The sequence below is a fragment of the Megalopta genalis genome, chromosome 13 (assembly GCF_051020955.1).
Source record: "Megalopta genalis isolate 19385.01 chromosome 13, iyMegGena1_principal, whole genome shotgun sequence".
NCBI classification, from domain to species: Eukaryota; Metazoa; Arthropoda; class Insecta; order Hymenoptera; family Halictidae; genus Megalopta; species Megalopta genalis.
Window position 1 is genome coordinate 12,441,909 of NC_135025.1, and position 25,691 is coordinate 12,467,599.

The window sequence follows — 25,691 nt, forward strand, 5'->3', positions numbered from 1 at the left end:
GTTTTATTGTCGTATTTTTCCTTTCTGTTCTACATTGAAACGTTCCTCATCGCGGACGTTTCGATGTTAAGTCGATATATTGTTCGGTTTTCGAAGCGTCAAAGAATAATATTCAGTAGCGAACTGATTCTGAGTCACGAAATCGACTTAAATATTCCTTAAGAGGTGGAATATTTAAAGAGAATAAATCGTCGACTCCTTTAATCGCAGCATCGTTTTCACTTGAGAAAGAATATTGAGAGAAAAGATTGGAGAAATTTATTAATCAATGCAGAGTCTTTCTACCAATAAAATTAGAGTGCTATTGATTTTTTCATGCTAAAGTTTTTAGATGTACAACACTTTTATTGTATATACTCTAACGATCTCCAGGAATTTTGTCTTAAAACATTCTTCCAAACAGCATCTCTGTAATAAAAATTAATCTGTAATAGAAATGGTTGATTTTATTATTATTCGATGTAATGATTTTATCTTCGATAGTTTCTACCAGAGGCATCATAAAACAATGTTAAAAGAGCATTGTGTGAAAGATTGTAAAACAATTTTATGCACTTTCGATCAAAATGAATAGATCATGTACAAAACAGCATTAATATTTAAAGAATTTATAAATTCTACTTCAAGTATTTATGATAAAAATGAACAGATCAAATACGAAACAACAGTAACATTTAAAGAATTTCAAAATGTTACTTGCATTATTTTCAAGTCGATAAAATAATTAGAGAAAGTAAAAAATGTCTACGTAGTTTTCGTATCTCGCAATTTTGACAATTTTTATTTTATATAAAAGTCCACAGCCTACTTATCACGAAGAATCACTGAATCGGAGTACACATAATAATCGATGCTTAAAATTTTAAGAGGAAATTTTATTATTTACATTAATATTAATTATTATTTACATTAATAAAGATACACTTGAGGCAGTCGAATTTGCCATACAAGGTTCGAAAGTCTTGAGACAGCAACGCAAATAAAAAGCTTAGAAATAAAACTGATTTACTAAAAAGTGGCGAAAACCTCCCAAAAAAACTTTGTAAGAAGGTCATAAATAGTAGACTGCGAATCTGTGTGCAGAATAAAAATGTTCCAAGCCAATTGTACAAAACAGAAATGAAATAGAAATGAATTCTTTCTTCAAGCAATCCCAATATAAATTGAAAATACTTTGACAATATTATTAAATTCTTTTCAGGTCTTCGCAATTTCACATTTTAATTCTTCATTTTTGCCATAAGTGCATAAAATCCAGAGTCTAGCGATTACTATGTCACCTGTTTTGTATTATCGCTTATGTACTATTCTTTTGTACTTTCTGTTTGTACTATTATTTTCTGTTGTATTTTGTGTTGCATTTTTTTTGTACTATTATTATATACTTGTTTTATGCTACGTCACGAGCGTGTTTCCATGCCGGTTAATTAGTTAAATAAGCAAATGATGTTCAAAAATTTGAATGAAAAATGAAAGAACCAAGCTGGCGAAGAAAATTCCACAGCCAGTGGGTGCGAAGTAAACGAAACAGAGGCACGTGTACCCAAGTAGGGGCCCAATAGTGATCGGGCCACGATTGCTCCGCCCCTGTCGCTCGTTCCTCGATCCGATCCCGATCCACGCGGCAGTCTTGCCGCGCCAGCGCGATCGAGAGGATCGATGCCGTGCATCGCGCCTGCGCTCCGTGTTTCCTCGATCATCTTTCCAAGTGTTCTCGCGATTCCGAAAAGTGAGTGCTGTGAAACGAGAAATTAACCAGCAAGTACGTCCACGCTATCGTGTCCCGCCGCGATATCTCCTCCGTGACAGTGACATTAACGCTGTCGTCCCGCTGTCAAATTCGCTGCACCCTAGAACTGTTAGCGGCACGCAGCGCGTAGGTTGTCCATTGAAAAGCGTCTTTAATCTTCCCGTATTCCTCTTCGTCCAGCGTGTCGTTAACTCGCGAACGCTTTCTCATGGGGTTGCTTGAGCTTCGCTTGTTTCATGGAACACCACGAGCATTCCGATAGCTCGTCTTCTCTGTGAAGGATAAATGCTGCGGACGGTGCAATGCAACTGGTTGCGGAATCGCAATATTCTGTTTTATCTTCGATGATATTGAATTCTTGCTCGTTGCACATTTTTGACGATTTTATGGCAGCAATGCTTCCTGGCGGTTGTCTTTTCGATGCTTTTCACGCTACTTCCTTGAGAGATCAACGTCAATCGTCTTGCTTGATCTTAATTCTGATAGCTAATGATTTATCGTGACCGTTGAAATGTTAGCAGGGGGTCGAACGGTGAAAGTTTCGCGCGAATGCTCGATATTTGCTAGTGTTGATTATTATATATTTATTGAAATCAATTTATTAAAGATTGATGTAGGGTTTGATGGCGTGTACAATTTCTGACGTGCATAATTAATAATCCAGGACAAACGTTTAATCTTTTATGACAAATAATTTAAACTGCAGCCTCTTCCAAACGAAGCAGGCATTTCACAGTCGTATAATTTTCTATGGGTAAACGTTGTGTTATTTGCACCGTTAATAGTGTCCTCTATATTTTTTCTTTTTACTTTTTCTAGTAAAAACATCTCCGTTCTATCGAAATAATTAACTATAGCAAACGCTTCCAGCGATGAAATAAATTATTTCGAAAATTACTCGACTTCGTTTGCATCAAATTTTCTCGTGTTTGAGAACTTCTCACGTTGTCAACGTGTCTGTCAAATGATGAAATATGTAAAAAATTGCACGCTCTCGAAAGAGAGTACAAGAATAAAGTTATATTTTTATTAGAGCTATAAACAAAATGAAATAATAAAAGAATCGAATATATTCCATTCGATAAATGCGAAGTCATTTTGCTATCACAAGTATAAACGAAATAAAATAATTAAAAAATCGCATGTCCTATTCGATGAATATAAAGTTAATTTGACCCGAAAACGAAACTAATGATAACCGTGAGTTAGACGTGTACGGATGTCGCGAAAATTTATTCCGGCTCCAACAGAAATATATCCGGCAGACGATTATTCCAGCACCCGAAAGATCACACCGGCGCTTACACGATTCTCTCCAGTTAATTTCTTAAGAAGAATACCCACCCCGTCCGGCTGTAGTCTTAAGCTTGTTTAATCTCTCGGCCGTCCTTTAACCGCGCCGCGATATAATCCAAAATTCATTGTCTCTCGCCGGAGCTTAGCTGGTTTTTTGTCGGAGCCGCGGCGGCCACTTTTTATCTACGACTGTTCCTTTTTCGGTGGTTCCCGTCGTTGGTCCCGCGTCGGCGCACAGTGGGCCCCGTTCGAAGAATTCAGAGTGACAAGTTGTCGCAATTTTCGAATCATTGCAGATAGCGCAACGAAATTGTCGCTAAAAAATATTTAAAAAATACTCCCTCCCTATATAATACACGAATGATTTGTATCGAAATGATCGTCCGATTTTTATACCCGCGCTATCGTTAATTTCAAGCTGTAAACTTGTATTTTATGCAATGGAAATGAAAGCTTCCATCTCCTTAATTCGATGCTAATTTATAAATCGAACAATCATTTCGATAAGGAACCGGAATATTTATTCGATTTCATTAATTTCTTCGTTTTCGCGGCATATAGATCATTACAAAGAAATACAAACTGAATGATTACCAATTTGGAAAAGTTGATTTTTTTCATAGAACATCACTGAATGGTTCGAGCGGGGGCCCACTGTGCCGCCGCGTCTCGTTTCCCCTTGTTATCTGCTCGTTTTAGGCCGCAGGAAATACCTGACCCCTTCTAATTTCTTGTTCCTTGGATATCGACTGGTTATCGGGATTTATAATCTTCCGTCGCTCTGACGAATCGCCGTCCACGGATTCTTGGAACAGACCCCGGGGCCCGGTCCTTAATCACTTCGATGAAGTTCGACCGGACGACCAGGCTAACGAGCGGTCCAGAAGCTGAGTTGCGTGAGAAACGCGCCCGAAAAAATTCGTACTTTCTTTCATATTGTTTGTACTCTCCGCCGCTAATTACAAGCAAAAAGAAATTAATTAATCGTGGTTGCGTAGTGCGGGAATTAGACTGGGCTGTGTTGGATTAGAGAGAGAGTTTCGGTGTGATCACGGAATTTGTGCCGCGTAGCATCATTGCTCGCAGTCTTCGTCGTCGTTTAATTAAACAGCGAAAACTTTCGTTAATAAGTAGACAGAGGATTTTATGGATTTACGATCGAATTGATTAAGTGAAATACGACTGTGGAGTTTTTGCATTTGCGACGAAAACGAGTGGATTAAATACGGAACAATATAACAATAATACAATTAAATTAATAATAAATTGAATTAATAACACGTTTAAAGAAGTTACGAAAATATTATTGCGTTCCCTTCGATCCATTAAATTTAAGAAAAGAAAAGTAAATATCTGCATAATTTCTGTAGCTTGCAATAAATCTTTTTTCTCTTTTTTTATGTTTATTATTTGCAACTACACAGACTCAGATGAATAAATACAGACAATTTTCATTTCGCATAAAAATCCGCAGTCTCAGTGATAACATTAAGAGAATTTAAGAACATTGTTGCAATAAGTTCGACTTACACAAATTCTAAAAAAAAGGAAAATATGTCTTTATCGAATTTCTGTTTTTGACAATTGACTTGGACGATTTGTAAATTTGTATGCAAAATACGAATTCTCCTCATTAGTTGTTAGCTCCAGGAGACAAGTAAGGATGCATTTCTTCGTTTAATAGTTTTAATAAATTGACAATAACGTCACAATAATCCTAAATTTTCTCGATGTCATCACTGCCCTATATTTTATGTACTCGATTTTGCTGTAAATTCGTAAAATCCGCAGTAAAGTAATGAAGAGTTCTAGTTCGAAATTCATGTGCATGGATCAAGTATCGAGTACGCTGTTTAGTGGTTGGTATTTAGTATTTTATCGAGGCTGTTCGAATTAGGGTGGAAAGCCATTAGTGACCATCTGTGCATCGTCTTATCGTTAGATCTATGGGGCACTACAGATGATTATTTCACTTCACTTTGTGGAAATAATGAGAATCTATCTACTCGCATGTTTCCAATTTCTATTATAGTATACGACTGTATATTTACAAGCCGAACAATCGTACAAATTCTAAATAATCTTCATTGGGATTTAGCTATAAAATTATGTATTAATTTATGGAACAGCGCTATACATTAAATTATACATATATTAGTATAACCATGAGTGATAATTAGACTGCTGATTTTCATGCAAAATAAAAATTGTCCACATTTATTGTACGATGCTAGAAGTATGTACATAGATATTAATTTCCTTTAACATTCGAATGATGAGGCCATTTGCACCTAAATTATAAATATTGTTATTGACTATCTGGTTTCTGACAATACGTAAAAAAATAAATTGATAAATAGAATTATAAATAATCCTAACTATCCTCAGTTACATGTTCGTCGAAATAAAATAGGTACATTTTCGTTAATAATTTTAGCAAGTCGAAGATAGTGCGACAGTGTTTTCCAAATCTTCAATTGTCTTCACTGCTTAGATCCGATTGATTAATTATTCTAAGTGCATAAAATCCACAGTCCAGTGGTAAAATACCTCCTCGCTTAATAAAAACATATTATTACTAAAAACACTTTACTATCCGCAAGTGCATTCTTCGAAGTAGATTAATTTCTTCTCGTTTTTCGTCCTTCGAGAATCGATCGCGCGAAATCACGATCTCGGAGTTTCGATCATCGCGCACGGTGCAGCGATCCACATTTATCGCGGTTTAATTAATAATCTCGCGTTGTTATAATTCCGTAGCTCGCCGGAGGGCCCACGGAAACCGGAAGTTGCGGCCGATATGTACTAACGAGCCCCTGCCGTTTTCCAGAAATCATCTCGCGCGGTTTGCGTGTCATCGCGCGATAGCGTTGACCGTCGTGCTCGGTCCTCGCGACCGATAACAGTATTTGTACTGTCAGTTATTGTGTCGGGGTGATAGTGAGAGGCCAGTGCCACAATTAGACGGCCGTGAAAGGTTCGAATCCTCGACAAGCGTCGCGCGTCGGTGCGTCGATCGTCTCAGTGTGGAGTCTGTGCATCTTCGAATCTCTCTGTGCTTCGTCCAGTGCGCCAAATAAAATCGCGAGGAGTTCGTTCGGCGGGCCGTGGAAAATCGAATCGTTTCGGAGAAGCGTTCGTCAGGGTATAATAGTCGCGGAACGTCGAAATTACAGTGGTTTGTCGAGTGTGCAACGCTTTGTGCAAAACAGAATAACGTGTCTCGAGGATTCGTCGATTGGCGGCTGCACGCAAATCGAATCGAGGTGGAATAGAATTTGAAAAATTGATCAGGTGCAAGTCGAGTGAAATGAAATAGATTAATAGAAGAATGCACAACGAAACCGTAGCGAAATCAAATTTCTGGTAGTGACAGAAGAGTGAAATAAAATGGAGTAGGTCAATGGAAGACTACAACCAACTGGAAGTCAAACGAAATTTTCGGTGTGACAGAAGTGTAAAACAGAATAAATCACATTGACAGACGACTACAACGATCTAGAAGTGAACTGAAATTTCTGGAGCGACAGAAAAGTAAGATAAAATAGACCAGAAGCAGACTATAACGAAGCAAACATCAAATCACATTTCAGAAGTGTGAAATAAAATGAAGTATATCAATGGAAGACTACAACTAACTGGAAGTGTAAAGTAGAATAAAGCACGTTGATAGACGACTACAACGATCTAGAAGTGAACTGAAATTTCTGGAGTGACAGAAAAGTAAGATAAAATAGACCAGAAGCAGACTATAACGAAGCAAACATCAAATCAAATTTCTGGCGTGACAGAAGAGAAAAGTAAAATAAGCTAGAATCAGAGTACAACGAACTAAATATAAAATAAAATTTCTAAAGTGACAAAAGAGACAAATAAACTAGACCAGAACCAAAATACAACGAACTAAATATCAAATAAAATTTCTCGAGTGGATGAAGAATGAAATAGAATAAATCGAAGGCACAGACCGCGATACACTGAAATGAGAATAAAATTTCTCGAGTGACTGAAGAGTGGAATAAAATAACTCTCAAAAGCGGAGAACACAATGAACGAACGACGAATCAAATTTCTCGAGTGAAACAGGCAGATTCTGCGCGAACATACACCGGATCAACAAATAGATTTCGGCATAAAGAAACACCGAATCGCCGAATCGATCTCGACGCCAAATAAAATCGTTCAGATTGTTCTCGGGCCTCTCTCCTCGTCTTCCTCGCGGGATCTTTCGGCGGGTCGGCCGCGTCTGCTGAAATAGAAGCGGTTGATCGATTGCCGTGCTCTCGAGCCGGGATTACGTCTCCGCGCGAGACCTTCGACGCGAGAGGAATGCGATCCGTGCGCGGTGAATCAATCCAGCGAAATTACAGTGTTTACGCGGCACGAATCACCGCGATGCGGTGTGTCTCTGCAGCTCTGTAACGCTGCTAGCCGGATTCTGCGTGAAGAGATAGATAGATAGATAGATAGATAGATAGAGAGAGAGAGAGAGAGAGAGAGAGAGAGAGAGAGAGATTTCGTGAACGCCAATGTCCTTGCTGATCGACCGAGCGTGAACACGCCGATAGCGTTTCTTGCCGCGATCGAAAAAGCCTGCTGGCGAAGAAGCGTCGATCGTCGTTGTCTCGTCCTTTTCACGGTTCCATCGAGTCTGTCGTTCCTCGAACGAGCATTGTTCGCAGCCGAATCGTCTGTGTTTCGTTCTCGTTTTGGAAAGTGTTCGTCGTGTGCTCACCGCAGAGCGAATGCATCCTCCGCGAATCGGAGAGGGCAAGCGTTAATGCCGGTGAAAAAAATTGCTCGCGCCTGACTCTGTGTTCGCGTCACGTCCCCTGGAAGCCGAGGGAGGAAGATTGTGCTTGCGCGACGAAAGAATTTAGTTCAGCGTCGCGTCGTTCCCTTTTTCGTGCTAAGATCGCAGAAGGATACCGCCTGGAACAGGAAAGTTTAGCTCTCGGCGTCGTTTTGGTCGCTTTCGGGAGCTGCTGTTGGAGAGGAGATCTTGTCCTCGTTGTGCTCGCGCAAAAAGCCGCGGTACTTTCGAATAACTATCGAGCTGGAATCGAGGGGCAGGGGGGAGAGGGACGGACGCCGGGAAATTTATCAGGATTATTTTTCCCCGCCGCGTGCCGCTCCCGTAGAAATCAGTGCTCTTTCGAACGATCATTCCGCGCACCAGGAAGACAGTGCTGTCGAACAGTGTTGCCTCGGCGTAATCTTATCCTCTTTCGAAGCCAAAAGTCGCAGGAGATAGCGCCAGCCGCATCGAACTCTCTCAACAGCCTGCATTCTTGTAACTGTACATCGACTTGGAAGCAAAAACCGTGACACAACGTGTCTCGATCTAACGTTGTCCTCTTCCGGAGCTATCAACGAATTGAATCTTGCTCCCGAAACGATCGTCGAGGTTGTTTCGGTGCTACCTTCGACCGCAGCTCAATTTAATCGAGATTCGTGAAACACGCGAGAAGCAAGGCTTCAGCGGCGGGAACAGTGCGCGCGTTTTTTCCCGCGGATAATTTGGAACGGTGCGTCGGTTTTTCGCGTGGATAATTTGGAACGGTGTGCGAGTGTTTGTGGCGCGAGCAGTGCACGGGACAGGCCGGACTGATGGCAAGTCATACAGGGCGCAATCAGGGATCACCGATGCCCGGCAGCATAGTCGACGAGCGGCTGGCTACGTGCTCCTCCGGTTAATGCCGCCTACGACGAAATTACGCAGTGGCCACCGCAGCCAGGAATTGCCAGGATAACGCGGCCGCACTCGATTACAGAGGGTAGCCGGTAGGAGCGAGATCCCCTAGCAGCGGCGGCGGCCTACGCCGAGCCTAGGTACGTGCATTATGCGCCTACATTTACACGTGCTCGCGATAACGGCCGGCCCTCGAAAGTAGACTGTGAGCTGTGGAGCTGTGATACTGTGATCTATGGGCACCGTTGGCTACCGTTCCCCGTCTCTGCTGCTCCCATTTGCTTCGCCATGCGTTACCAACCACTCTGTCTTCTCCTCTGATTTTTGGCTAGCCGTTTTGCCACGGAGTGTACGCTATCGGCTTCTGTTCGCGGTAGGTCTACCTGTTGATTTGGCTGGCGATGTTTCGTTAACGGGTCCGTTGTCGTCGGATATCAACGCCGAAAATGCCCACTCTATCGAGGCCGTTTAAATTAACCGTTACGACAAAGGCGGCGCTAATTTTCGACCATGTGCGTACGTAGTCTTCGAAATTTAGCTTTATTTGTAGTGGATTCGAATAAACAGAATGCTGTTACTGGGATGTTTGAGATGCGACAGGGGTTAAATATCTTCTGTTATAATAAACTTGAATTTTTCTAGTTTCGTTAATAACACTTTTACCGATTGTATTTTGTGTTGTATAATTTACTGAATTGATTTTGTGACAACTAGGATGCGAATCCTCATTTTTATGGGAAAATATGTACTTGTATATGAAACAGCTGAAATATAACATTGTGAAGACATAAGAAGAATTTCATAAATTCATTACGCTACTTTCAGTTTATCAAAATTATTGGAAGAAACAGTTTGTTTCTATTTAATATTAATATATCTATACATATACTATATATTATATATAGTCTAGTGGTGACTATAGCAAAAGTCGAGAAGCGATTACGTAGAAAAACACATAAAACATAGGAAATAATTTTTATTAAGCTATTTTAAAAGATGGTCCTTTAACCCCTTTGGTAAAAATAGTGTTAAATAGAAATTATTAAAAGGTGTCTTCTGAGATAACTTCGGTAGAAATAGTGTTAATCAAATTACTTAGAATTTAGGGGAACTTTCGGGGTTGATTTCCGGGATATATTTATTTCTGTATATATTTATATTCTTATTTACATACTTATTTATATTCTTATTTACATACTTATTTACATACTTATTTATACTCTTAATTACATACTTATTTATATACTTGTTTACATATTTTTAATTACATACTTACTTATATACTTATTTATATTCTCTTATATTCGTATGATACGAATGTCATTCAGATCATAATTACGTGCATAATATATTCATATTAAAAATTACATAAAGATCATGGAAGATCATATTTATCATAATTAAACAATAAATTAAACAATGTGGCTCTCGCCTGTACGATCTAGAAACGCTTAATAGTTGTTAATAATGGTCCAATAGTATGGATGTTCGAACTATTTTAAGGTTATCTTTAAGGACATATACGAAGTTCGGATTTCTTCATATAAAATTTGAACAACTTGATGAATTTATTTACCAAATTCATTAAAACGGCTAAAACACGGAAGTGATTTTAAGAATCAATATTTATAAATTTTGTCCTGCTGTATCTTATGGATCTTTATCAGATCTTTACCACAGAACGTAGGATTTTATAAAATAAAGTAAAAGCAATGTATGATAACTGCATTGTTCAGATAGTTGCATAGGCATGCATGCTCTGGGTAGATACTCGTTTAAAGCCGCACAGAGATTGGATTCGCGGAGCCACATTAGTTCAAGGATTAAGGAGGTGTTCAATTTCTAAGGCCGCGGTAATTGGACATTTTTCTGTTTTGCCGTTTTTAATAAATAGAGAGTGTACGAGCCGAACGTTCATGGGATGTTTCTACGGATCGTATGCGAACGTTTGCGGTCTGGGTTAAGCGGATAGGGAACTGAAAAGAATCAGTGAAAGAGCCGAACACAAATTAACTCGTCTTTCCCAATTAAGGGTTTAACGATCAAACTTTGTTGCGTTAACTTCTCCCACTCGTAGGAAGGTTTCATTAGTGCCGAAGCTCCGCGGTAATTGTCCGCTCGTTAATATACCGACAATAATCGACTCCGTCGCGGGAATTGAAGGCTCGTTGTACACTGCGGGCCAAAAGTACGGAGCAAATTGTCATTCCATGGTGCCAGAAGCAAATGTTTGTTGAACGAAGGTTTCATTGAAAGTAATACTTCGCTTCTACAATTAAACAGAATACGATCTCACGTAACAATCGAAACGAACACTATACAATCGCACTGCGTTTATTTTTTAAGGATGTATATTCACTTGATTGTATTTTAATTCTTTTTCTATAGAAACGCCTGCATAAAAATTTTGAAAAGAATCTCACGCGCTGCTACATTGACTCATTGACAATCACGAATTTTTTTCAAATTTTTGGTTCAAGATTCTAGCTGCAAAATAATCAAGACTTCGCCATTTTCGAAAAAGAATCCCAACTGCACCTACCACGAGAGACTGTTGAGAAATTAAACAATAGAAACCAAAGAATCGCCTGCATAAAAATTTTGAAAAAATCTCACGCACTGCGACATTGACTCATTGACAATCACGAATTTTTTCCAAATTTTTGATTCAAGATTCTAGCTGCAAAATAATCAAGGCTTCGTCAGTTTCGAAAAAGAATCCCATCTGCACCTATCACGAGAGATTGTTGAGAAATTAAACAATAGAAACCATAGAATCGCTTGCATAAAAATTCTGAAAAAAATCTCACGTGCTGCGACATTGACTCATTGACAATCACGAATTTTTTCCAAATTTTTGATTCAAGATTCTAGCTGCAAAAAATCAAGGCTACGTCAGTTTCGAAAAAGAATCCCATCTGCACCTATCACGAGAGATTGTTGAGAAATTAAACAATAGAAACCATAGAATCGTCTGCATACAAATTCTGAAAAAAATCTCACGTGCTGCGACATTGACTCATTGACAATCACGAATTTTTTTCCAAATTTTTGGTTCAAGATTCTAGTTGCAAAAAATCAAGGCTTCGCCAGTTTCGAAAAAGAATCCCAATTGCACCTATCTCGAAAGATTGTTGAGAAATTAAACAATAGAAACTATAGAATCGCTTGCATAAAAATTCTGAAAAAAATCTCACGTGCTGCGACATTGACTCATTGACAATCACGAATTTTTTCCAAATTTTTGGTTCAAGATTCTAGTTGCAAAAAATCAAGGCTTCGCCAGTTTCGAAAAAGAATCCCAACTGCACCTATCTCGAAAGATTGTTGAGAAATTAAACAATAGAAACTATAGAATCGCTTGCATAAAAATTCTGAAAAAAATCTCACGCACTACGACATTGACACATTGACAATCACGAATTTTTTCCAAATTTTTGGTTCAAGATTCTAATTGCAAAAAATCAAGGCTTCGCCAGTTTCGAAAAAGAATCACAACTGCATCTACCTCGAGAGATTGTAGAGAAATTAAACAATAGAAACTATAGAATCGCTTGCATAAAAATTCTGAAAAAAATCTCTCGTGCTGCGACATTGACTCATTGACAATCACGAATTTTTTCCAAATTTTTGGTTTAAGATTCTAGTTGCAAAAAATCAAGGCTTCGCCAGTTTCGAAAAAGAATCCCAACTGCACCTATCTCGAAAGATTGTTGAGAAATTAAACAATAGAAACTATAGAATCGCTTGCATAAAAATTCTGAAAAAAATCTCACGCACTGCGACATTGACACATTGACAATCACGAATTTTTTCCAAATTTTTGGTTCAAGATTCTAGCTGCAAAATAACCAAGGCTTCGTCAGTTTCGAAAAAGAATCCCAACTACACCTATCACGAGAGATTGTTGAAAAATTAAACAATAGAAACCAAAGAATCGCCTGCATAAAAGTTCTGAAAAAATCTCACGTGCTGCGACATTGACTCCTAACAATCACAAATTTTTGCCAAATTTTCGGCTCGAGATTTTAGCTGCAAAATATCGAGAAACTTCGTCAGTTTCGAAAGAGAATTCCTAACTGCACGCATCACGTGAACTTAAACAATGTGCAACGGTCTGTCTGTTAAATAAGAATATATTTCCTCGAAACTTCGCTAAGAAGTGATTCAAAATATTTTTTGACGCGGCGAGATCGTTGAGCAATTAAACAAATTGTCTCAAGGTCCGCGAAGATCGATTCTTCTGGTCCGAGATACAGGTTCTCCCTGTTTAAATCGAGTCCTACGCAATGATCCGGTGGATCGCAGCGATCCAGAGATCGTATCGAATGACGAGCCTCGGCTGGATCCGTGGGCGTGCTACGCTCGCGCGATCGGCGATCGGGGAGGACGCGCGTCCGGAGCCGGTCGCCGAGCGAAACGCGAATAAAGAAAGTCCCATGGGCGCGGTAACTCATTACCGTGAGGCTGCTTTCGGCTCGGGCCGGCTAACTCGCGCGAACGCCGACGACTTTGCGCCTTTTCCGTTTAACTTCGCCGATAAATTGATCCCGGGCCCTTATCCGGCGTAATTACCGTCGTAACGTATTTCGCGGACGTTTTATCTGCGTTTAACGATCCGCCGGACAAATTTTGTTGATCCCGCACGATGCCCGCATAACGTGAACGAAAAGGCCAATCCCGCCGACACTTAGAAACTTCTCAGACCGGCACGAAGACATTCGAGCCTCTCGGTTCGCCAGCGGCGTAGGCCCCGTTTCTCAGTATTATTGTAAAAAATTGGACATTTGTACGATGCTTCGTTAAACATTCAGAACATAGTGTAGCTTCATTGTAAGAGAATAAAGTGAAAGAATGGTAATTATTAGCTTGCGGATCTTCATGCAAAATACAAATTGTATGCATCTGTTGCAAGAAATAGTAGTAACTTAAAAATTGCATTCTTTACATAATGAATTTAGTGGGTCCAAAGTAATGTGTTGACATTATCAAGTGTTTTTAATCTTTCTACTTCACATTACGAATATTCATTTTTGTCATAAATGCGTAAAATAAATAAAAGATTGTATGTTTCGCGATTTATGTATTTTCCATAATTATCTTACAGTATTGAAAAGAAATAAAGTATTAAAATGTAGTTAATTATTATAATAGATATTATAATATAATAATACAAGAATTTAATTATTGTAATAGATATTATGATACAATACACAAAGTTAATTATTATTAATAATTATATTAATGATTAATTTTTTATTAATAATTATATTAATGATTAATTATTATCAATAATTATATTAATGATTAATTTTTTATTAATAATTATATTAATGATTAATTATTATTAATCACTATATTAGTGATTGATTATTATTAATAACTATATTAGTGATTAATTATTATTAATAACTATATTAGTGATTAATTATGATTAATAACTATATTAATGATTAATTATTATTAATAACTATATTAGTGATTAATTATTATTAATAATTATATTAGTGATTAATTATTATTAATAACTATATTAGTGATTAATTATTGTTAATAACTATATTAGTGATTAATTATTTTTAATAACTATATTAATGATTAATTATTATCAATAATTATATTAATGATTAGAATAGTGATTAATTATTGTTAATACTTATATAAATAATTAATTGTTATTAATTATTATAATACATATTACAACACAATACAGGAAGATCAATGTTAAATACAAGTAATTAATCATTATTATACATATGACAATATAATACGAACAGTCAACTATTATAATACATATTATAATACAACGCAAGAAGTTAATTATTAAATACAAACAGTGTTTAATTCGGTCGCTGTCGCGGCCAGGACGTTCACGTGCAATTCAACGATTAATTTCAGTGCCGACGAAAAAGCATTCTCTACCTCTGTTTGGCTCGAGACCCGATTGTTAAACGGAGCTGTGTATGTGTAGGTCTCCCGCGAACGGTATCGAGTGCGATAGAAAGCGTCGAATCGAAAGAGGAGGCGTTTCGATTCCTCGCATCGTCGCGGCGCGGCAGAAGGCTTGCCGACCTCGCCTTTGATCTCGCTTTTGTACCGGATACACTCGTTACGTGCCGGCTATTTTCCTCCGTTCGAAACTGACCGACGCCACGCCGACGACGCAAGTGCATTCACACGAAGATAACGGGCACGACCGACGGTCATCCTCGCGGCATTGTCCGGTCTTGTCTCATTCAGACGCCGATAATCGGGGCCAATATGAATCGGCACCTAATGCCGCCGGCGCTGTTCTCGCCCCGACTACGATGATACCGCGGCGAAAAATAGCGTACGAGAGAGAACTACCATGAATGGCGCGCGTATCGAAGGGTTACATTATTAGATCGCGGATCTTTATGCAACATAAGAATGATCAATGTTGATTGTAAGAAAAACATATTAGACGAAAATGTCTTTTCGCTTTTAATAATTTTAATAAGTTTTACTTGTGATATCAAAATATTCTCAAATCCGTCTCTCTCGTGTCTACATAATTTTATTCACCACCCAGTTGGTTTTGTTAAAAATGCATAAAATTCGTAGTCTAGATATTATACCATGATTTAAAAAATTGTGAATCTTTCTGTAATACAACGGCTGGCAAAAAGTATACAAAGTATATAGTATATATTGGGTTGGCAACTAAGTAATTGCCGATTTCAGTTATAGATGTCTCTTACTCCCATTTTTATGATATCCGCAAATGTTATATTATAAAATTATTATTATTATTATTATTATTATTATTATGTTAGTATGTTATATATATACATATATATATATAATATAATAACATAATAATAATAATAATATATATATAATATATAATATAAATAATATATATATATATATATATATATATATATTCAGATACACCTCTATCAGTTAATACGTAACTTCGTCAGACAATTAATCGTTTTCGTTAAAAATTAATTTTCTTCTTGGAAATAATATTTTTCCTCCTTTCTCGTTACGTTGTAGAAAGTTACTTTTGATTCAGTATTTATTTGTTGCATTCGATTAGATATTTTTTTAAGAATGTTGACGTTATAATATTGCATAGTCATTATTATGATAGTAATTAAGCAAGTTGAATCTCTAACATTGTTACCAAGTTTATGAAACATCAAACGAGAAGATAACCTAAAATCATTTTCTGCTTATTATATGCCATTCATTTTTAAATTACGAAATTGCAAGGAGATTGTGTCAGGGAGATTTGTTTAATTTAAAATTAGCATATAATATAAAATGCATGAAACCAAACAGAATCAGGAACAATAAAAATAAGAGGGGTGATAAAACGGATGCCGAATATAGTCCAAGAGGTGATTAAAAAATGCGGCGGACATGTCGCACTATAAAAAAATGGACATTAATGTATAAAAAAAAACGTCGACGATCTCGAAAAAAAATCGTAAAAATGACCTTGATAGAACGATTTTTTGTCACCCTCAGATGCGCGCTTCGGAACCATTTAAATAACACTTTGTTATTTTTCCATAGCTTTCGTAGTTACTGATATAACTCGATGGTTTAATTTAAGTAGATCACCCTGTATGGAGAGGACGATCGATCCGGAAATTCCTGAAGAAATTCCGTATCGATCCTCTGGTTCCGAGTAGACCGGAAGTAGGAATCGTGACGCGACTCATAGCGAGCGCCGCTGTCTGAGAACAAGCAGCAGCATCGGGTTGGGTGGAATTTTTCGAGCCGCGGTTGCCGCGGAGGCGGCAGCGTCGCGATTATGTGAGTTTTCCCCGGCGAAGATCAAAGGAATTGCAAGTACTGTCGCGTATAAAAATTTCTGGAGCCGCGGGCCACGGGAAAAACCGTCAGGAATTAAAATATTTCAGCGTGCAAGTGGGCTGCGAGCACCGGGACAGCACCCGAAGACACGTCTCGCTGCTCGTTCGTGAGTTTTCGAAATGCGGCTCTCTCTCTCTCTCTCTCTCTCTCATGCCCGGCTCGTTGCTATTAATTAAAGCTTTTTATTATAGCGTTCTGGAAATACACGACGCCGGATACGTGTATGCTCCAGACTCTAGAGAGTTCCCGCTGCTACACTCCGAGACTGAGGTCAGAGTTATTCGAATCTCAAGCTTTTGGAACTCGCTTACATACCTAATTTCGTAGACTGTCTCAAATTGACAGTGTGCTGTTATAAATTGGCAATGTCATGTTGCAAATTGACAGTGCTCTGTTGCAGTTGACAGTGCTCTGTTACAACTAACAGTCTGCTGTTAAAATTGACAGTTTACTGTAGGAATTGACAGTTCGCTGCTTCAATTGGCAGGGTGCAGTTGCAGTTGGATGTGTGCTGCTGCAATTGACAGTTTATATTGCAAAATTGACAGTGTCTAGTTAAAAATAGACAGTGTATAGTTAGAAATAGGTAGTGTGCTGCTGTAATTGGCAATATGTCGATGCATATTAATAGTCTGTTCTTTGAATTGGTAAATGGTAGTGTGTTGTCACAAATTGGCAGTGGTCTGTTGCGATTGGCAGTGCACTGTTACAACTGACAGTCTGCTGTTAAAATTGACAGTGTATTGCAGGAATTTACAGTTTGCAGCTTCAATTGGCAGACTGCAGTTGCAGCTAGAAGTGTGGTGCTGCAATTGGCAGTGTTCTGTTGCAATTGGTAGTGCATTGTTACAACTGACAGTGTGTTGTTAAAATTGACAGTGTAACGCAGAAATTGACAGTTCGGCGCTTCAACTGGCAGAGTGCAATTGAAGCTGGAAGTGTGCTGCTGCAATTGGCAGTTTATGTTGCAAAATTGACAGTGTCTAGTTAAAAATTGGTAATGTGCTGTTGAAATTGGCAATATATCATCGCATATTAATAGTCTGTTTTTTGAATCGGATCCGTGACTTTTTAAATGGTAGTGTGCTGTCACAAATTGGCAGTGTTCCATTGCAATTGGCAGTGCACTGTTACAACTAACAGTCTGCTGTTAAATTTGACAGTGTACTGCAGGAATTGACAATCCGCTGCTTCAATTGGCAGGATGCAGTTGCAGCTGGAAGTGTGCTGTTGCAATTGGCAGTTTATGTTGCAAAATTGACAGTGTATAGTTAGAAATAGGAAGTGTGCTTTTGTAATTGACAATATTTCGTTGCATATTAATAGTTTATTCTTTGAATTGGTACCGTGACTTTTTAAATGATAGTGTGCTGTCACAAATTGCCAGTGTTCCATTGCAATTGGCAGTGCACTGTTACAACTAACAGTCTGCTGTTAAAATTGACAGTGTACTGTAGGAATTGACAGCCCGCTGCTTCAATTGGTAGGGTGCAGTTGCAGTTGGATGTGTGCTGCTGCAATTGGCATCTAATGTTGCAAAATTAACAGTATGTAGTTAAAAACTGACAGTGTACACTTAAAAATTGTTAGAGTGCTTTTGTAATTGGCAATATATCGTTGCATATTAATAGTCTGTTCTTCGAATTCGTACCGTGACTTTTTAATTGCTAGTGTGCTGTCACAAATTAGCAGTGTTCCATTGCAATCGGCAGTGTACTGTTACATTGCACTGTACTGCTGTTAAAATTGACAGTGTTCTGTTGAAATCGACAATTTGCTACCGCAATTGGTAGAGTGCAGTTGCAGTTGGAAGTGTGTTGCCGCAATTGGCAGTTAATGTTGCGAAATTAACAGTGTCCAGTTAAAAATTGGCAGAGTGCAGTTGTAATTGGAAGCGTGCTCTAGCAACTCGAAGTGCATTGTCGCAAATTGACAGCGTATAGTTCCAAATTGGCAACATGCTGTTGAAATCGGCAACGTGCTATTGAAATTTGCAGTGTGCTGTTTCAATTGGCGCTAAGACCCGCGAAAACAAGCTCGCCGTGATAGAGATTCGCAGCTTCCACGAATAAGTATCTTTCTCTCGCCCCCCCCCATGTATCGTTCGTTCCCATTCTTCTCGATGGTCGCTCTGTTCTCGGCGAGTACCATCTGAAAACACTCGGCGTGCCCTTTCACAACCTTCTTCCCTGCTCCCCACCGGGTTCTCCTAAGCCGATGGGCTATTCACGGCCCTGACAGGGCCGGCCTTTGAGGTGCATGACCTGCGTGCAACTGCGACTGCACCGAGGGACAGAGCGAGAACAAGCACGGGGAGACAGAGAGTCGCGCATAGAAATGCCCCGTGAAACGATCGCTATTTCTGCTCATATCGCGTGCTCCCTTTGATCGTTACTCGGTGTTTATCATACCCGGCATGGTTTACAACTGTGCCACACGCGAACGACTACAATTACGAAGAAGTCGTCACCGGTTCGAAAACATTCGCACGGCTCAATCTCAAGGCCCTTCCGACAGTGTTCTGTCCAATTAACTCGTTAGACGCTGTGTTTAGAGCCCGTGATTTTATTTTAAGACCCGCGCAGTCGTTTATAGATCCAGCGTTATCCTTCAGCTCGGACGAGTATCACTCTCTTTTGCGGAGATGTTGCAATTTTTTTGTGTTTGAACTGCTGTAACCGAACGCTGTTTTAATGAAAACATTTTCGGACACGTGTTCGTCCGTTGCAGACACGTTGGAGTTAATTTCAGAAGATCTTATTTGTACTGTAGACGATGTAACTGTTGTAACAATGTGCAACTGTTTTGAACATTGGTCCACATCTCCAACTAATAATACACTTCTATGATATAAAATAATATAAATAATATTTCTATGTGTGTGTGCGTGATGATACACCTCTAATGAAATTTTAATTACCTATGGAAAAGCTGTCTGAATCAACGAGAACTATTGCAAAAGCGTAGCACTTGCGCAAACATTTTGTAACTAAGAAGAAAAATTATTCGAAGTTATAGTGAACTAAAAAGATGCATGAAGAAAATTGCAGCTTCCGTGAAAAAATGTTTGAGCCCGCGATGAAAATTGTTTGGTGCTATAGCAAACGTTTGTAATGCCCAAGACAAAATTGCAGCACTTTTCAAAAGTAATTCGAACCAACGAAAACAATTTTATGTAGCTGTGATATAGTCACGAGTTCCATCGGAAAGATTATTGGGTTTTTGCTTTAGGATCGTGGAACCAGAAATTTTCCAAATACCGAAGGTTTACTTTTTGTACAGGAAGCAAAATTGGACCTCATACCACTGTCTCGATGACTAATGGTGGCCGCGTAAGCTTGCGAAACGGTGGAACGTTTTGTAATGAACATCCGCAGCACTCTAGTAGTCAGGATTCTATGATGACACTAAATAATGCAGGGACACGTAATAAGGTGCAGTAGCGCGTTGTTTGTTGTCTAGCCTCCGGAGTGGTTCTAAACATAGTCATTAACACGCTCAGAACGGCGTGACCCAACATGGGTCATTAGGTGATGGAATGAGTAATTTAAATTGTTGCTTCTCTATGCACCGTTCTATCCGGATTCTTTCGCGTCATATCGCAGCGCTCGTTTGTTTTTAATAAATCATCGTAGTGCTAGAAAAATGATTTGAAAACGGATAGATTAAGAAACGTATGAAAATATAATATAAGATTTGGTCAGCCGTTGTTTTTACTTTTAATTTCATTTAATTGTAATTCGATTTAATGTAATAGATATTTAATGAGCACCATTATTTGGTTTCGATTTGAATTATTGGGCATGATAATGTCTTCAATGAACGATTAAGGTATACCTATACCTGTCTATCTACTATGCTGATTGTTTATTGTAGAAATCAGAAAAAGCTGGATTCAGCAAATATGTAACTGATATGTAACTATTCTATTATCCAAACATTCATGATTAGCTCTTTCAGAATTAGCATTCATGAGAACTCCTTGATTAGCTATAGTAATTGAGATTCTATTGTACATACTTGACTCTTAAGTGTCTGTGTCAATCAGAATATCCCTAATGCCTATAATAGATATTTATTGGTGCTTAATCCTCAAGCTTCTACTTCAATTGCTACACGTAACAGCATCTTCAATACATATTTGACTGTAAGGTTTCTGTCTCAAATATAGTAGCCATAAAGTATATAAGAAATATTTTAGGTGCTTCATTCTGGACCTTCTATTATAACTATTTTATATATTAACAATCAGAACATCCATAATGTATGCAGTAAATAGTTTTTCGTGCTTCATTTTCTAGTTGCTATTTCAATTGCTTCACACAATGGCATTATCAGTAAATATTTATACAATATATTTGTCTTTTACATTTCTATCTGAAATATAGTATACATAACGTCTGTAAGAAATAGTTTAAGTACTTCAATGTCTAACTTCTATTTCAATTGCTTCACAAAATAGCATCTTCAGTAAGCATTTATAAAATATATTTAACTCTCACATGTCTATCTGAAGTAAAATAGCCACAACATCTATAAGAAATATTTTAAGTACTTCAATGTCTAACTTCTATTTCAATTGCTTCACAAAATAGCATCGTCAGTAAGCATTTATAAAATCTATTTAACTCTCACATGTGTATCTGAAGTAAAATAGTTATAACATCTATAAGAAATATATTAAGTACTTCAATGTCTAACTTCTATTTCAATTGCTTCACAAAATAGCATTTTCAGTAAGCATTTATAAAATATATTTAACTCTCACATGTCTATCTGAAGTAAAATAGCCACAACATCTATAAGAAATATTTTAAGTACTTCAATGTCTAACTTCTATTTCAATTGCTTCACAAAATAGCATCTTGAGTAAGCATTTATAAAATCTATTTAACTCTCACATGTGTATCTGAAGTAAAATAGTTATAACATCTATAAGAAATATATTAAGTACTTCAATGTCTAACTTCTATTTCAATTGCTTCACAAAATAGCATCGTCAGTAAGCATTTATAAAATCTATTTAACTCTCACATGTGTATCTGAAGTAAAATAGTCATAACATCTATAAGAAATATTTTAAGTACTTCAATGTCTAACTTCTATTTCAATTGCTTCACAAAGTAGCATCTTCAGTAAGCATTTATAAAATATATTTAACTCTCACATGTGTATCTGAAGTAAAATAGTCATAACATCTATAAGAAATATATTAAGTACTTCAATGTCTAACTTCTATTTTAACTGCTTCACAGAATAGCATCTTCAGTAAGCATTTATAAAATATATTTAACTCTCACATGTCTATCTGAAGTAAAATAGCCACAACATCTATAAGAAATATTTTAAGTACTTCAATGTCTAACTTCTATTTTAACTGCTTCACAGAATAGCATCTTCAGTAAGCATTTATAAAATCTATTTAACTCTCATATATGTATCTGAAGTAAAATAGCCACAACATCTATAAGAAATATTTTAAGTACTTCATTGTCAAACTTCTATTTCAACTACTTTGCACAATAGCATCATCATTAAACATGTATAAAATATATTTGACTCACATGTCCATCTGAAATAAAACAGCCATAACACGTATAAGAAATATTTAAGGTGCTTCATTCTGAAGCTTCAATCTCTACTGCTTCGCAGTATAGCATCTTCAATAAACATTTATAATATATATTTGACACTCACACTTCTATCTAAAGGATACTAGCCACAGCCTTAGGAAATATCGAAGCTGCTGGTTTCGAGATTTCTATCTGCCTTCTATTCAATGGAGCCAATTTTCTGGAAATCCTCTCTCCAAGAAGAGAGAACACGGTCTCGCCACGTGGGGCCCAAATTCTGGCCCGCAGATGTGCTCCCCAGAGATCATGGTCCCCTTTCGGTCTCCCTCGATCTCTCCCGCTTTCTCCCCTTCTTTTGGTTTTCGCAAGGGTGGGGCAGCTGACTGTCGTTCAGCCTCGCAAATAAACCACGTGCCCGACGGAACGCATCGTGTTGTCTCGTGCACGATATTGCGCCACCGCGATGCTCGATGCACTTTTTGTTTGCCGGGTCCTCGCTGTGCTCTGCTTATTTATACTCCTCGTTATTGCCTCGAATTCGGTCGCCTCTGTTCATAGCACTGCTCGGTTCTCTTTGCTCCCCTTGCACGGCGAAACGATTTATTCGCGGACGTTTCGAAACCGTCCCGAAACCGCTTGCTTTATCCCAGAGTTTTGTTAACTGTGAACCGAAGACGGTTCTTTGAAATATCGAGAATATTTTTGATCGTCTAGTTCGGTATGAAATACGCCGAGATACAGGAAGCGTCAGCTGATCATATGAATCTTGGATGATCACCGTATTTCTTCTCTGATCCGAGAATTTCTGTTAGCGTGTGCGTACGAACTATGGTCTTGAATGGAATCATTATTGTTGTCATAGAAAAAAGTGTTCGTGTTCTTTCTTGGGGTTTGCTAAATGTGTCTTGATAGTTTGGAGACGATGCGTTCACTAATTTCCTTGCGAAAAATTATCAAAGTCAGAACAAAATCATTCAAAATTGTCGTATATTTAATGTTCAGATTATGTGAGAATAATTTATTGAGATTTCTATTTTTGAGAATTACAAATACGAAAACAGTCAACAATTGTTCGCATTATTATTCGAATAATTTTACAATCTCTGTTCGAATAAATTACAGTAGAACTCTGTTTATCTGGATTATGTTTATTCGACAGAGTACAGTAATTTCTCCCTAATTGTCTTTCTTTGCTTCCTGCTTACAAATTCAAGCTTAGCCTTCTGCGTAGTAATGTCAGATAAGTAACGATTTAATTCAGTTATTCATATCTGTGTGATTCGTCCAGAAACTATATATATATATATATTCTCAGTATATTTTCTCACAAATCAAACGAAAAAAGAAGAAGAGTATTATATTGACGAAAAATTTCAAATTATTAGACGCTTAAAAAAAGGCGGAACAATTCCCAGATAATATATTACAATACAAAGAAGATGCTGCAGCAAATGCGAGTAAATGAATAAAACGAATAAAAAAAGAGGTTATTTCAAAGGCTGAAAATAATAATTTAGAAGCATTGCAATAAATAATTTAGAAATAGGTAGAATAAATAAAGAATTTAGAACGCAAAGATGCAAGGAGATATTAATTTCAGAGCCACACACACAGCAATGGATGGTTGAGAAATATTTTAAATCGTCACGACATACGACTCCTAAATATTCAAGGAGAAAAAGTTGTCTGCAGACATCGCAAATGCAGAAAACTTTTAAAAATACATCCAACATCTCATAGGTCAGGAGAACTACACAGAAAACTCTGAAACTGCAGCTTTATAAAGATTCAAAAGAAAGAGTAATAATAATGTTTTGCTCGAACGCTTTCGGAACACACAAACTTCCACTACTTATGATCGGAAAATCTTAATAAACGAGATATTTTAAACACGTATCAAATCTTCCTGACATTTACAAAGCTCCAAAAAGTGGTTGAATGGATTCAAAAGTTTTTAGGGAATGGTATTGTACATGCTTTATTCCTAGCGTAAAAAGATATCAAGAGGAAGTGAATCGAAAATATGAAAATTTACTTATATTGGACAATGCACCATCAAAAATTTCGAAAGACCTTTTTATAACAGACGAAGTGTTTAAAAGCGAAAAGACTAACAAAAGAATGTCCTAAAACGCGCGTTAATCGTGGATGAGCAGAACGAAAATATATTATCATTTATAAAACAGTTCACATTAAAAGACTGTTGTTACGTCATATATGACGCTTGGGATTCTACATATAGTACAGTACACTACATATAGTATACTACATATATTCTATACAGGGTGTCCCAAAAATGTCTCGCAATCCGAAAGTGGCGGGTTCCTCAGGTCACTTGAAGCAACTTTTTCCTTTACAAAAATTTTCTCCGAGGCACCGTTAACGAGTTATTAACGAAAAACAGTGACCAATGAGAGGCAAGCTTGGCTGACGCGTGGCGACCGAGCCAATGAGCGGAACTAGGCTTCGTGCGCTGGTTGGCTGGGCCGTCTCGCGTCAGCCGTACTCGATTCTTATTGGTCACTATTTTTCGTTAATAACTCGTCAACGGTGCCTCGGAGAAAATTTTTGTAAAGGAAGAAGTTGCTTCAAATGATCCGAGGAACCCGCCATTTCCGGATTGCGAGACATTTTTGGGACACCCTGTATATATAACAGCAGATATCTTACGCAATGCTTGGAAACAGCTTCTACGTGTGAGCGAAGGTAATTCATCTTTGAATGAAAGATCATATTTAGCGAACAAACCGAAATCGCAGAATTATGTAACGTCGCAAGCTGCATTCCGCACTACATAGAGCGCGATGTAGAGGATGTGACAAAGTGGATTAAAAGTGACGAAAAATGATTAATATTCTTTATATTATAGATAAGAATATTTAATATTCTAGGCGACGATGAAATAATATCTCAAGTTATAGAGAATCGATCTGAAGTGAATATACAATCGGATGAAGACGATAATGAAGACAATAATGCAAACGAATAGTCAAATATTAGTACTGCTGGTGCACTGAGAGGTGTATATAATGTAATAAAGTGGTATGAAGCACAATTAGAGAATGAACATGGAAAATATGCAGTGTCTTAACAACGTAAAAAATCTCATTACTACAAAATCTTTAAGCACATTAGCCAATATATGAAACAATAAATATTTGTCTTTACTCGCACTTACTTGATATTTAATCACAATGTGAATAGTTCTTTTGTATCATACTTCTGTAAATTATAATATTACTTTGGCAAATATATCCTTCTTTAATTTAGTTACATCGATGTACGTATAAATTGTAATTTGATAAAATATATTGCACATAGATGTTAAATGATGGTAAAATGAATGCTTCCCCTTATATTTAAAGTAATGTGTAACAAAATTCAGTTATATGAAACTTAGCTCCAATTATATGAATAAATAAATATCGAAAAAGGGAAAAATCGGACTCCTACTATCCAACAAATTCAATTATGCAACCAGTCTTGTCCCTCAAGCATGCCGAATAAATGAAGTTCTACCCTATTCGAG

The 25,691-nt window shown here is 37.5% G+C and overlaps 1 protein-coding gene across 4 annotated transcripts in view; it reads left to right on the forward strand.

Annotated features, from left to right (window-relative positions):
- The first annotated feature begins 1,627 nt into the window (after window positions 1–1,627).
- The window catches only part of LOC117224855 (uncharacterized), a 548,263-nt gene continuing 524,199 nt past the window's right edge, over window positions 1,628–25,691 (forward strand). For 3 of the 4 annotated variants that reach the window (XM_033478031.2, XM_033478032.2, XM_076526011.1), the window contains exons 1-2: window positions 1,628–1,762; window positions 5,807–8,878. The gene's annotated coding sequence lies outside the window, so the exon portion shown is untranslated. The remainder of the gene's footprint in view (window positions 1,763–5,806; window positions 8,879–25,691) is intronic. The other variant, XM_076526010.1, reaches the window with a different exon arrangement.